At 41.8% G+C, this 15251-nt stretch overlaps 1 protein-coding gene and 1 long non-coding RNA gene across 2 annotated transcripts in view; one reads left to right on the top strand and one right to left on the bottom strand.

The window, feature by feature from the left end:
• The window catches only part of LOC307188263 (U3 small nucleolar RNA-associated protein 14 homolog A-like), a 521128-nt gene that overhangs the window by 166456 nt on the left and 339421 nt on the right, over positions 1-15251 (top strand).
• On the bottom strand, positions 6756-14188 carry LOC307188096. The gene is made up of 3 exons (XR_013828803.1): positions 14042-14188; positions 8033-8114; positions 6756-7634 (listed from the first exon to the last, which is right to left on the bottom strand). It is a non-coding gene; the product is annotated as an uncharacterized lncRNA (long non-coding RNA).

Genomic DNA, 15251 nt, shown 5'->3' with positions numbered 1-15251 from the left:
TGTGCTTCCTGCTAAAGCTATGTTGCAGTTTTCAATATAAAATGGTGTCAATAAATTCTAACATTCAGAAATCTTTTCAGCTAAAGTTTCTTTTCTCTACCAGGAACAGGCAGAGAGTAGTGATAGTTTCATTCGCTAACACAGTATTGGTAAAAGAATATGAATATCCTATTTTTTTTTTTGCCATATAGTATTTTTTTCTGATATCTGAAATAGCCATCTTAGATTTTAAAAATCACTATGAGCTCTGTGATAAGCCCTCTCTGTATATAGTTTTACAGATAATTGCACATTATTTGAAAGTCTGTCCTTTATGGTGCCAATAATATAGATATAAAACAAAAGCTTTTTTGTGTGTCTTTATTTATAGTGACACTGATAGAATTTAGAAAAGTGATATGAAACGACATTAAGAAACATGAGCAAATTTGATCAAATATTAGTTTTACACACTTTTCCCCCAAGTGATTCCATCTAATAACAATGACACTAATCCAAAGCCAAAGAAAAATAGTTCTACTTAAAATATTGGCAAAGAAGCTGAAACAAATACAATTAAGCTGACCTTTTAATAAATGTCTGTTTATTGATTTAAATTCACTTTTTTTTTCTTTTTCTGAGCAATGCTGACGAGGCATGTTAAAATACAAGCACGTATAATAACTTGGACACAACCATTTTTATTTCTTTTGTGTGTCATTACTGAAAGATTGAAGCCAGCTTCACCTAAGTGTAGTGATGCAAAAATAATAGTATCCCAGTCTGGCTGCTCTAGAGCAGAGGCAAACAAGAGCCTCATATTAAAGTCTTCGAGGTAGCTGACATGACGCATCTAGTCAGACGTAAATAATGACAGACGGAAACTATCATGAGGTCTGTGAAGCATCAACGTACTGCTATCATTTTCTCTCTAACCTTGCCTTGCTAGCAGCTCTCAGCCTTACAGCCTGAGAGATCATTTAAAAAGCAAATCCTAATGACTCTGCCCACTCTAACAATAGTCAGTGAGATTGGCATCAATTTAGCTCAGTTTAGAAACTCAGGATAGCAGCCATTGTCGACTTGTGACACCCTAAACTCCGCTTGTTCTCCATATATCAGCCCCCAATGCTACCCCTTCCTCATGGCTATTTCCACGCCTGGCAAAAGAGATTCTCTTTGTAGGAAAATTATTCATCTCCGTTATTTGTGTGGCACTCTGCATATAATCTCATAGGCTGCACAGATTTTCCTGGGCTAACTCATTTGGTACAAAAAGCTTTAAGCCCCCCCTCTCTTTTCCATGTGGCACACATAATTTTGTGTATATTACGTATGCACAGGGTAACAGTGGGTAAATAACATCCCAGTGTCCCTGTAGCTTAAGACTAACATGGTTATGGTTCAGATAAACACATCTGTACATGGCTGCCATAATCAATGTGGAATGGCAGAACAATTTTGCAGATGCAGTCCCAGGAAGATTAAAAAAAAAAAGCTGTCTTTTCCAGATTCAACAGAATCTATTCACCAAGAAACCTGTGATAAAGCAGTCGCATGTTTTATTTGTTAAGACAGTGATGACTTTGCAAGCCGGTGGGGACTGGAGCTGATGTACAATAGGATAATAGCATGATCACTTTGCAAATCAGCATGTGGCTTTGCCTGGGTGCTGGCGGCAGAAGGGCACGGGGTTCTGAGAACTCTAGCTGGCAACCTGAAAAGGCAAGGAGATCAAACTGCCTGGCTGTGAGTGTAAATGTTTGAGGATAAATTGCTGTGACTCTCCTTCTGCTTGGTTAAAAACACATCGCATATATGTGTTTTTGCTGTTTTATAAGAGGCTCGGAGGTAAACGTATGGGCCTGCGTGTGTGGAGTGGGTGGTGGTGGGGTTAGGTAGCAGAAAAGAATGGGGGAGGCTCACAATAGCCCATCCTAATGGAGAACTATTGATCTCATTTCAGAACACTTTAATCTCCAGCTAAACATCTTACTTACCTTGTGTAAAAGAGATGCCAAGTTGAAATAAATAATAAACACACAATATTTTAAGGACTTTTGAATTTTGCATGGTAATAAATATTAATGCAGCTTGTGACTCCCGAAGAAAACAGAAGGCACTTAATTCTGTTGTTGATACCAGGTACTGTGCAGGTTGATTTCCCGAGGTGAAAGTGAAAAATGCACTATTTGGACTTAAATTTAGATTTAATAAATAACTAATTTAGGATCTTGTTCTATATGCAAGGATATAATCACAAGGCATTCATTTTTAAAAGGTTTCATTTATTCTTGTGAGCTTAATTATTGCAAGGAAACTGTGAGCAATTTGTTTTTTACCAGTGTCTGATTTCTGAGAATGGTTATTAAATATTAAATGGATGCATAATTCAGGCAATTAAGAAAGTAATCACACAAAGTAATGTAATGGAAGTTAATTATTACTGCATAAGCAAATAGTTCATTAATGCTAGTAGTTGGTTGCTATAGCTGCATTCTTAATACATGCAGAACTGAAGCATGAATCCTCTGTGTATTCAAGGAGCTAGTAGGAAGTGTGATGCTGCAGAGAGAGCGCCACTAATGAAAAACAGAAGCAAATAAGGCCATATTGACCCCTGACTTGTCTAAATAAGGTGGGATCATCATTACTTAAGAGAGTTTTATGGAAACCACGACTGCACTAGCTGCTTATAATATTTTGGTAACACCAACCATGTTTTAAATCAAGGAGAAATCAAAAGGAATTCAGCTTGTTAAAACAAAAATCACCAATTGTACTTCCCCTGTTGCTGTTGTTTTAAAATCAACTCTTTTGTTACATAGCTAAAGTCATTATTTGCAACTTAAAAAGACGCCATAGACATTTTTTTTCATAAAAACATTACAGCGGGTAACAGACCTTATTTGTCCTACCCTGGAAGCCCAAGTGAAAATTCTGACATTTCTTTGCTAACACTATCTCCCTAAAGCATTATACTTTTTAAAGGCTATTTTATATGAATTTAACACATAGGAGTTCTGGCGCTCTCCAGACCTTGGGCTGCAGCGAGGCGGTGGGAGCAGGCCAGGCAGAAAGGGAGGAAAGCGAACAATGGCGAGGATTTATCCTTGAGCCCCCAGGACCGAGCCAGGCCTGCCTCCAGAGGAGACCAGCTCCTTAATGGGCTCACTTTTTAACTACCCAGAACCTCCCAAGGCTCCCTGCAGCAACAGCACTGCCTGCCCCATCTCGTTAGAGACTTTCACCCAGAGAAAGGCAGTTCTGTGAGGCCAGGTGCTCTTCCCCCATCCTGACTGAGGCATCAAGCTGCCGTAATCCTGACATCATTTGCTTGTCTACTTACAGTACCTTGCTAAGCTATCCCCACCAGCTCCCAGGCTGGAGGCTGTGCTCGGTGGGCACAGTGACAGTCAAGAGACATTGGTCTTGTCAAGGGGATGCTTCCAGCCATTCAAGGACGGTCTCCTCTCTGTTCCTAGTGCTTGGCTTGCCACTGCAGAAAATAGAAAAGACCTACAAGACAGACTCCAACTCTGCTTTAGGAAAGCAGCTTACAGTGCTCTAGGAACAGTGGTTCTTTTAACCTGTTTTTTTTGGGGGCGGGGCAGTCATAGAGCTTTTGGACACTCTAATGCAATTGGGCATTTACACAAAAATGTGCATTTGATTTTAGAAGTTTCATGGTCTCCTTAATCCTGTTGATGGATCTCAGCGTTAAGACCCTCTGCTTTGGAGGAGACCAGTGTCGTCAGATAGTGAACATCTAGGAGATAATCTGTTTGGGTTTTTGGCATATAGACTATAAATATAGCAGAGGGGTTGGTGTGGTCTGAGGTAGTTTGGGGAAGGCTTTATGGAGTAAATGAGCCTTGAGGTTGACATTGAAGGATAGTTGGTATTTTGAAGTCAAAGGCAGAGCAGTTTTGTATAGAATAGCATGAGCAAAGGAAGAAGGGTAAGATTTCATTCATTTATTCATTAACATTTTACTTCATTCATTTATTCATTAGCATTTTTATTCATTTATCAAATATAGAACTCCTACTGAATTAGATAATCACGGGAAATAAAGGTAAGACACGGTTTCCTGACCTCAAAGGATTTACAGTACAGAAGATGCAATACGGCAAGCACATAAATTAACATGTTACAAAGAACGTGTAGTTGCTCTGAGTGAATTCAGCTGGGGGGTTTCAAAACACTCCACGTAAGACGCGTTTCGGCATTGTTGCAAGGAAACTGTGCAATTAAATGGGCAGATGTAAAGCACTCGCTGACAAGACCTCACCTTTGGTTTGGACGTTATACCTCAAAAAGAGGAAGGAAACAGTATGGGCAAAGTCAGGAAGGTGGAGAAACATGTTGTGTGTTTGGAAAACACGTTTAGCTTGAATAAAGCACAGGTTATGAGTAGGGAAGGCTTCAAAAGGTGAATGGGGACAGGTCATGAATACTCTTAACTGGCAAGTAAGGGGATTTGACTATCACGAATGGAGAACCACAAATTTTCCTTAATGTGGTGTTTTAGGACAGTACACCTGGCTACAGTGCTCAGGAAATGTTGGCATGGAGTGGTACACCTAGCAACAGGGAGACCTCACAGGCCGCTGCAGAAACGCAGGAGGGAGCCACCGAGAGGGATCTTGTTGGTATATGTCTGAGGGAATTAACTTGGTGAACTGCGGGTAGTGAAGGGGGAGGCTTGGGAATTTCGAATTCCTACCTACCTGCTGGGGCCATAGAAGGGACGTGACCCATGGGTCACTTTCAGAAGGAGACACTATTTTTACTCACCAGGAAGGAAGCAGGCGTGTTGTCATGACAGTGGACTTCTATGGTGTCTCTGCCACCCTCTCCTGGTTCTAGCTTCAGAAGGACGGGAAATACATGCCAGCTATATCATTTGTCCCCCCCCCCCCCACCCCAGCCTATTTTTGTATCTTCTCACTCAGAGCAGTGTTTGCCACACAACGCTGGTGTGTAAGTCCAGATCATTTCCATAAGTTTTTGCCCTTTAAACCAAACTATTACTCTGCCAGGGGTCAAGGGGTTCCTTGAGGAAGACTTGGAGGTTTTAGAACGTGGGCTTCACCTTCTCTCTGATTTAGAAACAAGCTTCTCTTTCAGTTTTTTTTTTCTTTTCTTTTTAAGTGGCATCTCCCACAGTACCTCATTTGATCTCCATAAATGCGAGAAGTAAATTGGGAAGATATTTCTCTTTTACAGATGAAACACAGAGGAGATAAATGCCTAGCTTAAGACAACATAGTGAAAGACGACCCCCAAATGAAAACTTTCCACCTCAAGACGGTATTGATGTTCAAGACAGCCCTGAGTGAAAGGTAGCAGGAGCCTCTATTTTCTCTACTCTGATCCACAGAATTTCTTCCAGACTCCTAAGTTCATCCTTGCATTTATAGGCTAAGCTCAGGTCAGGTGAGCTCTGTCTGTGCCTTAGGGATTACTTAATTTCCCATTCAGCAGTAGATCCTTTCTCTACTCTTGCAGAGATTTCGATCGCGGCAAGCTCGTATTCCAGTTCTCATTGTCTGCTGAGGCACTTTTCGCACTCTAGGGCAAATATCATTTCTGCAGTTTCTCTACTTGGGAACAAGTCTCTCATTCCCTTCCAAGTCACCAAGGACTTTAAATGTCAGAATTTATCCCAGCAATACTAAGCAGCCACTTCACTTGCTTATCAGCATATTGTCCAAGTTCCATTTAAAGTCTCAAGGCCAGTGCTTTCTTAAACTAATTCTAGAAGTTTCCAGAGAGCCCCAAAGGGCTTCCAAAATTTAGCTGCTGCTTCATCACGGTTGAGGTGAAAGTGATCAGATTATAGAATTTTTCTCCTATGTTTGACATTGTCACATCTGATGCCACAAAACTCTCCTTTAACACACTCCGAATTAGCTGCTAACCAGTTTCTTTCACTCCACATTTCAAATTCTTTAAACCCTGGAAAAGCAAGCCGCCACAACCTGAAGGCTGAAGATGTCTGTGTTGGACGCTCAGCTGTTTTAATGGCCTTTACAACGTGTCTTTAGGACTCTGCCCGATTCTCTCTTGGCAGTCTTCACTGTGATGGGGGTGGAAGTGGAGGTTCGAAAGGGAAATCCCCACCTCACGTGAATGCAGGGCTGGCCTGCACTACTCTCCTTAGACAGAGTCTAAGCTGCCAGAGACGGATTCAGCTCCCACATTGGAGCTCTCCTGTTAAACCCTCCACATCACCACAGTGAGAGAAAAACACGCCTTCTGGGGACTAATGACTGATTCCCTGCATCACGTCTAATGTATCCCAGGGTGCTAACTTCAGCACACCTGCCTCCACCACTGGTAAGGTAATGAGATCACTTATGAGTCACTGGTCACCGACAACATTTATAATATTCTTCAACCGAACGTCATTGCATAGCCAGTGTGCAGTGTTCCCCAGGAGGTGGCGAGTTCTGTCACCCTGGGAGCCCTGTTTTATGGGTAGTTGGTTGGGGAAGTGGTTCAAAACCCTTTATAAATGAGGTGGATAGGTTTGGAAAGGTTCTAGGTGTCCCATGTTACGCTGTTAAATTTCGTTACTAATTACATCATCAAGAGGTAATTATAGCCCTCTGAGGCCACAGATTTAAAAATTATAGCCACCCAGGAAATTTATCCCATAAAAAAAGGAATGCATTGGCCTGGATAACTGAGGTGGTTGGGGAAAGGTGTGGGGTGGTGGCGCACAGGGAGCTCAGGAATCCAGTTCGCTTGAGTTCAGTTAGCACCGAAGTCCATTCACAGTTGTCTGTGCTGTGGAGTTTGAATGAGGCTGCATTAGGGACATACTTCTCAATTTTAGAGAATCAAAAGTTACCCAATTTACTCAGGAAGATATCTAGAATAATTATCTTATTTTTCTTCCTTAAATCAGTCCCTTCTTTGGCAAGTTCTCAGAAAGCAGAGCTGACATTCAGTTTCAAGTGAGAAAAGAAATGTAAACTTCCTTTGAGCCGCATTTCAAGATAATGTAGATTTTTTTTTTTTTGGGGATACCAAATAGCCAAAGATAAATACAAGACAGTGAGACACAGTGTTCCTGGACTCTCTTCAGAAGAGCTCTTTGGACTCGGTCCCTTAATACCATCTCTATCCCCTTTTGCATTTCTGCCATGAGTGAACTAGAGTGAGGAGCTTATTGCCTCCTTTCCTGAGAGGCATGCCAGTGGAATGGTTAAAATGGGACTCTGGATTGGAATCCCTTGATTTGCTTCCTGGCTCCTCCAAGGTAATCTTGTGTATTACTTAGGGTAGCCCTAGTTGCTATAACAAATAAACCCCACGTTGTCAGTGTTTTGACACAATAGAATTTTATTTCTCACCCATGTAACAATCTAGTGCTGGTGTTCCTGGTGAGCAATCTTCCATGTTGTGATTCAGAGATGAGGCTCCTTCATCTTGTTGTTCTTGCATTTCTTAGAACCTCAGCATCTTCTGTATCCAGCCAGCAGATAAGTAGGGAGTGTGAAGAAAGCACAGTCAGTAACTGACAGAGCTGGAAGAGAGACACATCCCTTCCACAGCTTTCTGTTTGCTAAGAACTAGTCACATGGTGCCACCAGGATGCAGGGGAGGCTGGGAAATGTAGTTCCTGGCTGAGCTGGTTGATTCTATGGAAGGGGGAGAACAAATGTTGGTGAAAGTTAGCTATTCTTGCCACAATTCGGCCAGATACTTCAATATTCTGTACCTCAGTTCAGTTCCCTCATCTATAATATAGCGACAATAGCAGTACCTACTTCAAAGAGTTGATTATGGATTCAATTAGATAACATATACAAAATATTTGGTACACAGAAAGTACTTCATAAAAGTTGGCCATCGTTTCAACAGTTGTTATTGTTGTTAATTTTTCCGGTAGTTACTTTATTACCACCCAACAGAGACTCTCATAATTAATCTCTCACATTACTCTAATTAAAATAGATAGCCAAACAGTGTGTGATAAGTCTCATGGCTCTTTCATGAACAAAGAGAATCTATTTAATGGGGTAGGTATAAAACTAACCTGTGTGACAGTCAGGCAGTCCCTGAAGGATATGAAGCCTGCCTGTAACGTCATGGCCCCTGCTCCCCTCCTGCTGTATGCTCTACACTCAGAAGGAAAAAAAGTTAGAATTTCTCAGAGGGGATGACAGAACAGTTCATCATTTCATTGTCTACATGTTATTTTTCAGTATTTCCATACCATTTCCATTAGAAATTATAGGAAGCTTTTGTCTTTGAATCTGTATCTATATGTACTTAAAGACTCAAAAAGGGCATTTTCAACCTGTGATTCATTTCTATTTCGATAAAACTTCATAGAGAGAACCCAATTCAGTAAGGTCAGTTTTCCTGGCTACTAAATTCCTCTTTCAGAGTGCAGAAAAATTCCATGGTCACCAGCAAGAATCCTGGGAAAGTAAAAAGAAATGAATGAAGATAATCTAGACATTTTATACACAGAGTGGGGAAGGCATGCTGGTGATTAGACTGTTATACTTCCTGAAGGGCTGCTTACTTTTATTCAGTGTCATAAACCAGGCCAGGCCAAATCGCACCACACCTGACCCAACATGACTCAGCAGTGGTTGGAAAGCTGAAAGTCAAGGCTGTATAGCAGAGTTTTTAATCAAATGGACTCTGTTAGCAGAACACTTGGGTTGGAATCTTGGCTTCACTCTTAACTATACCTGCACAACTTTGGGCAAGTTACCTACCCTTTCTAAATCTTGGTTTTCTCGTCTCTAATTTGGGATAAAAATAATGCCTGCCTTATATGTTTCATTGAGATAATTTCTGTGATATACTTAGTACAGTGCTTGCCGCATAATAACAGCAAGTACTTACGTGCTCTGTCTTAAGAGCTTTCCTTGCATCTACTCATTTAATTCTCATAACAAACCTATGGGAAAAGGTACTACAATTAGTCTCATTTTACAGGTGAGGAAACTGAGGGCCAGAAGGGTTGAGTAGTCTCCCCAAGATCACATAGCTACTCAAATTGTAAAGTCGCAATTCAAACCCATGCCCAGAGTCCAGAGACAATGCTCTTATCTTCTGTATTATGCTGCCTCTTCATAAGAGCTCAGAAATGTTATCCATTATTTACATTTTTATGAAAAGGTAGAGGTTAAGAATTTAATTCGGGAATGTTTGCTAACATAGCTCTGAAATTGGGGATATGAGGGGATAAGAGCCTGGAAAACCTTTGCTCATTAATACCTACTGAGTTAGTAAATGAGTGAATAAATGAATGAGTGAATTAATGTGTGGATGAAAACAAACCTTGCATGATCTGAAGCCAGGGATATGTCTCAGAATCAAACTCTGGAAATTAGCATCAGCTGGAAGACAGGGACCTTGTACCACCATGGCATCACAGTGAGCAAAAATGACAGTTCTGATGCACTGGTTGTGTTTGAGTCAGGGGAACCTCCCCGCTGAGTCTCAGACTTCAGATGGAAGAAGGCTGCTACCCCTTGAGAAGCACTCAGTGTGATAATCCTATGTCAGGAGTGTGTGGGCAAAGATGATTTCCCTCAATGCAGCGCTGGCCCATGTAAAATACATTTTTATCTAACTTTCTAAAGCCCCATTTGGTGTTCCAGTAGCAGAGTATAGGAGGCATGCGTGTCCTCTGCATTATGCTAATTGTTTAAGCACGACAGTTTATTACTTCAGTCAGAGGGGTAATGTAGATCAGGGAGGGGGGAAAGGTAGGGCACAAACACAATTTTCTAGTTTTTGAGAAGCAATTACAAATAGATGAGAAGCCATAACAATATTACACGTAGGATGGCTTATCCGTAGGACTGAAAAGGCGGCTGGAGCCTGTGCAGTCAAGAGCAGGAGTGGTTCAAAGCTGACAAGTCTACAGCGATGATTTAAAAATAGCAATGGTAATTCTGCAGCAAAACAGAACAATGAAACCAAGAGTAACGGTGCTCAGAAAAGACACTGGCCCAACACAATGCTCTTTCATTGGGTAAGCTATTTTCATAGCAAACCCAAATTTCAAAATGTCAGTCTGATAAATAGGGGAGATCTGAAAGGATAAAGTCAAGGTGTTTTGTTTTAATACTTAAAAAAAAAAAAGGAAACTTACTCTTGTTTCTAACAATCTTTTAGAGCTCTAAGGAAAGAGCATGTTGTGCTTTGAAAAGAGATCTAGTTATATCTTGTCTAGATGCTATTTTAATGTATACAGGCTTAAGTAGGTTTGGATCATATTATGAGGCTCATTTTTTCTCTATAACAGAATGAATATTGGTTAGAATTCAATAACCATGAAGAGCTATAAAAGTTTAAAATATAATGTCTTACTCTAATTTCCATTTTCTTCTGAATATAAGTGTTATCTTGGTACGGTAAGATTAGATGAGGTCTACCAACATCTGGTAGGATAAAGTATTTACCAACCTGGCAGGGTGGCTCTGAGTCCTAGATTTTTTGTTTTAAGTCTTCTGTTGAATTTGTCACAATATTGCTTCTGTTTTATGTTTTGGTTTTTTGGTCAGGAGGCACGTGGGATCTTAGCTCCCCAACCAGGGATCGAACCCACACCCCCTGCATTGGAAGGTGAAGTCTTAACCACTGGACTGCCAGGGAAGTCCCTGAGTCCTAGTTTTGAGAGCCATCTCTCCTTATTGGCTGGTAGATCTTGGACAGTGTTTAGGATCTCTAAGGTTCCCTTTTCTCATTTCTAAAATGAAAGTAAAATAGCTTCTACTACCTAGGGTAATTTTGAGGCCTAAGTTAATGAATGCAAAGCACTTAGTGTGAGCTAAATTAATAGTAGCGGCCATTATGATTATTTTACTGCTACTGCCTGTAATCTTGGGCAAGTATCTTGGACACAAGTATCTTGTGTGATACTTGGCAAGTCTCCTCATCTCTTTGGCTCTTGAATCTTTCCAGGGATTGAGCGAGGTAGCTTTGAGGTCCCTTAAATTTATACATATATAATTTATTTCATTCTTCATAGAAACCTCTGTGTAGATTAAAGCAGAGGTCTAAACAAGGTTTTCCAAGAACAGTGTGCCTCTTAAGAATCAGGAATTTTCATCCCAGTTGTTCCTCCTGCTAGGTGGAGGTCCCATTAAAACATAGTTCATATATGAGATTAGAAATGAGATCATGATGGATTTCAAGGACCATGCACCTTGACACAGCTGGCAAGAGCATCTTGACTTTATATACCAGCTCTCTTGGAGGTATGTTCTTATTATTAATCATTTAAAACTAAAAGAAAGATGTTTCAGGTACTCTCCTGTTCTGTCTTAAATCCCTAGCTGAAAACACACGTAGAATTAGAATTAAATAGGACCCATGGAGGAGCAGAGAGCAGTCCTATCACGGTCTCCTCAGCATTGTTATTTGCTCTGTGATGGGAGAGAGAAAACCATCCATAAAGTTACAAGTGAATTAGAAAGTGGCACAGCTGTAAGAGTCCAGGGCTGATTTCAGACTATATTTTGACATTGATTATGCCTGCCTTTGCTATTGAGTGTCATTCCAGTCAATGGGATGACAACAGGGAGTTTAAGGGAGCACAGAGAGAAAATGATAACACAGGAGCACAAAGAAAGTAGTAAAAGGAAATGCTCAAGATAAGCTAAGCTAGTTTGGGGCACTTGGGTTGAAAGGCCAGGGTGGAACCTCTATCAAGTAGGGTAACAGGAGTGCCAGACCATTCTCCCCACCAAATCCTGTAGTTGTCACAGAAAACCTCACATCCTTTCCTATTTTCCATCTTCTTAACCTCATATATGTTGAAAAGGTTAATTATATTTGGAAATTGTTTTGTTTTAAGGATCTTGAAAAACAATTCATGAAGTTGTGAAAGACTGAGAATTAAGCACTCATTCATGGTGAAAATCATGTATAATTTTTATACTACTTAATATTTTACAATGCATTTAATGCATTTTACCTCTCTGGGCCCTTACAAATGTGAGGCCTGCATTTGTATGATAGTGTTATCTCTATCAGTTGGATGCATTAGGTTGCAAGTAACAGAAAACTCAACTCAAAATGTCTTTAACGACATGTAAATGCATTCCTTTGGGTCAGAGCTGTGAACAGATTTCAGAATTGGTTGATTCAGTAGCTCAACATTGTCACCAAGACTCCCAGTTACTTCTACCAATGTGCTGTCATTGGTGTTACCTACATCCTCCAGCTGGTGGGAAGATGGCTACAGTAGTTCTAGGCATCACAGCAAAGCCCAGATATTTTCAGAGGAAAATGAAAGGTCATTTCTCCCTGATGACTCTCTTAGGAGTGAGAAATTTTTTCCAAAAGCCCTCCTGCAGGCTTCCCTTCACGCCTCATAGGGCAGAATTGCATTGCATGCACTTCTTGAACTAGTCATTGGCAAGAGGAATGGGATTACTTTTAGACCAATCAGGTCTATTTCTGGGGATGTGGTCAGGGTGCCCTGAAGCCCATGGCTGCATGGGAGAGAGATGGAGGATACCAGAACAGAATGAGGTATATGTTAAAAAGGAAGAAGTGGGGAACAGACACAGTGTAGGTAACTCATAATGTCCACTATACCAGATAGATAGGCAAAAAGATAGATATAGATACAGATATAGATATACACTGAGACTCAGAATGGTAGAGGGATTGCCTAAGAAGTGGCAGAGACATCGTTGGTAAAAGCTGTGTTATAAAGGGTATGTAAAATATTCACAGAACAGATAATGTTCTGGCTGGAAGAGACTATAAAGGTCATCAAATCCTTGGTCTCTCCTAGGACTTTGAGGGCGTGGGCCTTGGTATCACTAGCTCCTTAGCCAAAAGCACTTACTAACACATACCTCTGAATTGAACTTATCTCTGAAATCTGTTGATCTTCCCTTTGAAGGGCAATGTGTGTGAGTCCTACAAAAATTTTGCCCTGGTGGGAGAGTGGTAGGAGAGTGAGCCAGGAGAGCTGCCTGTCACTGAAGTCCCTCCTGCTTCTGAGGACAAAGAGTGTGGGAGGGCAGGGAAAGAAAGGGGCTTGTTTCTAGCTGAGTGTCTCCCATGACATTTGGAGGTGGGAATGGACAGCTCCTTATACTGAGCAGCCTTCGCATCCACCCATGTACACCTCCAGAGGCCCCTGTGGCCTTCGTCTTTCTTCTCTTCAATTCCTACAGACCTCTCTATCCTTTACTGCATTTCCTGCCCCAAGCCCTGCTTCTTTTTCTTATCATTAAGTCCAGGCACTCATTTCTATCTGGTTTTACCTTGATAAACCTAGAGGAGGAGCTGAGAATTGTTTTCAGGTTCTACAAGTAGAAGGTCAAAAACAGTGGCATTGGCTGTTCTAGCCTCAAGGTGAAGCATCTTCAAGACAAGTAAACCTTTCTCCTGCAAAAATCGACTGACCACACGGAGCATAATTCTGGTGTATTAATATGCTAGCTGAGTCTTTGTCTCTTTGCTGAACCTTATCAAATATTCCTAAGATTGTCTACCTTTTAGCATAACTGTAGAACATCTTAATGCTAAAAGAGCCACTCTCCCCCACCTTATCAAAGACATTTTTATACAAACTTGGCAGGGGCAGGGACGAATGTGCTCCTTATCATTGGGCCTGCCGCGCACTGTCAGGGCTGTTGGCCACACCGTCTCTGGCTGGGCCACCAATCATCAATCCCTTTGTCCTCAGGTCTCTCTCCTCATGATTCAAAGTCCAGGTGGGGGTGTCCGGCTGATCCTGGGTCAAATAGCCTTGCTCTGGGTGTGCTTGTGTGGCGGGGTGAGGGGATGGGGAGAGTAAAGAAGGAGGGCGTTCCAGCTTAAGTTTTTGGAGTGTAGGGGGGCGGTGGCCTGTCTCCCACCAAAGCTAATTCAGTGTACAGTTTAGATGTTGGGGGTTCAAACATCAAGCAGCCAACAAAAGACCGGAATCTATGATACAGGGGTGTGAAATGCCTGGGTTTCTAGAGTGGAGAAGCTCAGACCCAATCAGAACAGAATGATCACATTAAAGAAAACCTTCTAGTTAGCAGAGCAAATCAAATAATCAAACTGTTACCAAGCCTCCCGAGTCGGTCCCCAACAGGGTCCTTCCGCCTGGTGTAGCTTGCTCCAGTAGAACAAGACGGAGTTTGGTTCTGGAAGCAAAGGAAAGCTCTAACTCTGATCAAAGAACAGAGAGGTGCAAGCTCTACGGCACAGGCTCTCCCCGGCAGGCTGTGGGAGGGGTTGCTTTAGGGGGATTTTGTCTGTGGGGAGGGGGTGGAGCTCTCACGGGGCTGGTGCGGCTGCGCTGCTCAGCTCGCGTCGCGTCTCTGCGCCCGGCCTGCCGCCATCTTGAGTCGAGTGTCCTGTGAGGACCTTCAGCGCACGTCCGGAGCTGAGGTGTCGGCTCAGCCGTTTCACGGGGAGCTCTCGTTTGAAGGGCTGGTGGGAAGGCCTCGACATGCGCCCCGCTATGAGCAAGTGAAACAGACTAAACGCGAAGGGAAAAAAGGTTAGACTTTATCTTATTGCCCCGATTCTGTTTTTATTTCCTGGGAGTTGTTTGTGGGCTTTGTTGGTGACAAAATGTTTCTTAGGACAACTGTGGTGGTAGTTCTCAAACTTCTGGGTTCGTCACAATTGAGGAGCACTTAGTAAAAATACCCCGTTTCTAAACCTCCCCCCAGACCTGTTGAATGAGACTCTTCTGGGGGGAGGGGACCAGGAATCAGCAATATTCATAAACTCCCTGGGTAATTATGATGCATTTGGTCTGGAGACCTCCCCTGAGAAATACTGCTGTGTGTGGCCTGAGAGAAGTGATCAGCAAAACAACAAAAATAGCTAAATTTAAGTAGAGCTTTCTATGTTAAACACTTTACCCAGGTTATCTCATATCAACCTCACAATAACTAGCAGGTGGTACTATATTAACCATTTCACAGGTGAGCAGAGAGATGTTAAGTAACTTGCCTAGATCACAGAGCAGGTAAGGCTTGCAGCCATGGGTCTTATCGAGGTTTGTGGGTCCTGAGGATTGGTCCTATGGAAAATGCAGAGAGAGAAAGATGATTATCACATCCAAAGAGGGCAAGAAGCTTAAAGAGGGAAACACTAATATAATCACAATGACTAATATGTTTTACCTTAATTTCTTTTTAACGTTCTAAAATTTGGTTCAGTAATTTAGAAACCAGAAAAGAGAGAGGGGGGAGGATAAATTTTTTATGACATTAGCTAAAAGTGTATTGTCTTGATTTTCTTATTTGTATGGAGATAAAATT

The sequence above is a fragment of the Stenella coeruleoalba genome, assembly GCF_951394435.1.
Source record: "Stenella coeruleoalba genome assembly, chromosome: 6".
NCBI classification, from domain to species: domain Eukaryota; kingdom Metazoa; phylum Chordata; class Mammalia; order Artiodactyla; family Delphinidae; genus Stenella; species Stenella coeruleoalba.
The sequence above is the reverse complement of the archived record's forward strand: the minus strand, read 5'-3'. Positions and strand labels throughout refer to the sequence as shown.